The following is a 3,161-nucleotide window of genomic DNA, read 5'->3' as shown; positions in this document are numbered from 1 at the left end:
CTTTGGTCCCTCCCCTTGTCAAATTTTCTAGATCAGCCCATTCATCCTCACATTTATCCACACACACACACAAACAAAAATTTAAAAAATTTTTTTTTATTTAGTCATGTTTATGAAAACAGAAAAATATTCCAAATTTTCAAGTGTATTGAAGATATGTTATTTAAAATAATAGAAACTTGAATTAATTAATGAAAAAATACGAAATTAGTTTGTATGAATATACATGGGATTTCCAATTTGGTATGCACCATGGACTCACATTACACATCTATGTTGTGTGGGTAGGTGTCCGTGCTAGATGTGCATGTAAAAAGATGCTCTCTCATACAGATAATATGCACACACACACACATATATATATATATATATATACATACATGTATATATATATATATTATTTATGTTTAAATATATGTAATAATACATACGCTGGTATGTTCATGCATTCGTAACGTATGTAGGTATGTAGTGGGTATTTGTTCATGCATGGTATGCACGGTATAATGGAACGCTGTCGGCTTTACAACTAATCTCTATAATCATACATAATCGCTATACATAATGTTTTGTCGGCCTGAGTTCCCACTCATGATTCATGCAGCATGCACACTCCTCCTCCCTTCGTTCGTTGGCTGGAGGGAGGCTGTTGATGATGTTAAAGATGAGCAACAAGCTAACATCTTCCACATTTGTTCTCCCCCCTCTCTTTCTCTCTCTTTCTGCTTGCCTGTCTGTTGATGATTTTATCTAATCTAACATTCATTCATGCATGTGTGTGTGTGTGTACGTTTTGTTCCAAGCATTCATATTCCACTCTTCCTTTCATGCACGCATGCCCTGTGGCTCAGATGATCAGATTCTGTTGTGGAACATTCTAAAGCATATCCGTTGTGTGGCTCTTGGTATGTCTTTGTGTTCAATATTGCATCAAATTAAATGTTCTGCAGGGAGTGAAGTTGTGTTTTACAATTTCAAGTTATGATTGTATGCACGTGTAGTTCAATGCTGAATGGTGCTGTGCGTTGATATCTCTTCTAGATTTGATCTTTTCAGTTTTTCACTCAACTCAACTCAGCCGCGATGATGCAAAATTCTGTACATCTGCACAAGTGCTTGTTTTGAATTTTTTAATACAGTTTGAACAGCTTGCAAACAAAACAAGGCCCTTAGTAATTTTATATACGTGTACACAGTTTTGCATCATGATCAGGATAAATTAAATCAAAAAAATCAAAAATCAAAGTGAGAGAGATCACGATGCATGTATTATCGTTCTGCCCCAACTGCATCTGAACAGAGCATCGTTCAAATACTCTTAAAAAACTCGCAACATGTATTTATCATAAAATTGGAGCTAACATATTTCTCCATCAAATACTCTGTTGCCTGCATGATTAATTATTCTCCGTTTGATGTTACATCCCGGATGTGCCGTGAGGAGCATTTGTCTTTTTATCTCGATCCTATCTTGATAATATGTCATTTGAATATTCATTCACTACTGCACTCACTAACATTGTCATTTGACGAATTTATTAAATATAACATCAAATTTTAAACATTGTATAAAATTTTTTATATACCAATTTAAAGATATTTAGTGTAAAAAAGCCATTTGCAAAATGTCATAAACATAATTTTTATCAATATTTCTTCAATTTTTAATAAAAAAAGATTTAGTCAAATCGGACAATCAATTTTTTATTTGAACATCTTTTTGGTTAATGATGTCATCATCTTATTTTCATAAATTTTTGATATAACTTTTCTGGTTCAGTGACAGTTAGGAAAGAATGAATTACTTGTTGAGCAAGTCTGGTAATAATTTGAAATTAAAAGTATTTTAATGCGTGCCCTCGAGTTAACAAACAACTAAACCTTTCTTTCAAGTTTTCTAATTTTTCACTCTTATATTTTCAGTTTTTTTGAGTCAGCGTTCCGACAGAACTATACAGTCATGTGCTGAACTTTTTCATATATGGGCAGAATTCAAACACTGCACGCTCGGCACGCTTTTTATTCTTATCTAACCAATAAAAATTAATGAATTTTTTCAATAGCGTTGATAGATAAGTCCAGGCTAGAATTTGGTTCATTTTCATCTATATTCAAAATTTTTGGCAGCAATTGTTAATTCACAGTCATAATTAATAAATGTTAGTCGAAAATAGGAGAATCTCTGACCCGATTAAACAGCTTTTTTGGTTTTTAGATCTTTTTTGGTCCAAGTTAATGAACAAAATAAGACTTGTTTGATAGAATTTGGTTTAGTTTGTGTGAACCTTTGGTGGTACGAGTGTCTAGTCCGATTAAACGGTGCTCCGATGATCTGACTATCTATAATTAATATATAAAATAATATTATATATGAAAATATATGATAATACATTCATTTGATTATTTATAGAGATTCGAGGAGTAATGATATGATTGCATTCGTGAACATGTTCACATTCACATGTGGTAATATAAACGCTTCATGCTTAAACGCTCATACTCAAGGGCTTTCAATCTTTCACGGTATTCTCTTCATTCATTCATTCATTCATTCATTCATTCATTCATTCATTCATTCATTCATTCATTCATTTTTTATTGATTCTCTAATTCATTCGTTTATTTATTTATTTTGTCATTCCTTCCTTGTTTCCGTTCTTCATTCATCCATTCATTCATTCACTCATAAATTTTATTAATTTATCAATTTAGGAGATCTTAAATTTGAATCATTTGTTCTTTTCTTTCTTTCTTTCACTCATTCCAATCGCTGATTCATTCATTTATTTAAACGTTCATTCACTCATTCATTTATTTTCTCTTGATTCGATACAGTTGTAAACATTTCAAGTGTCATATTGCTGCATACAAAGTTCATAACTACAACCAGTCAGTTCTGTTCATTATAATATGTACGGACTAAATAAATACAGGCAGGCATGGACCTGTGTGCATGTGCTGCTGCGCTTGTTTGAAGCCAACCACACACACCACACACATACATACACAACACACACACACACACACAACACTCACTCACACACAAATACACAACACACACACACAAACACACACTGAACATTCATACACCAACAAACACTGATATATTCGACCGCACTCAAAAATATTATAGGTATATATATGTATACATACATGAGACA

The sequence above is a fragment of the Helobdella robusta genome (genome assembly GCF_000326865.2).
Source record: "Helobdella robusta unplaced genomic scaffold HELROscaffold_12, whole genome shotgun sequence".
NCBI lineage: Eukaryota > Metazoa > Annelida > Clitellata > Rhynchobdellida > Glossiphoniidae > Helobdella > Helobdella robusta.
This window is presented reverse-complemented; position numbering follows the sequence as displayed.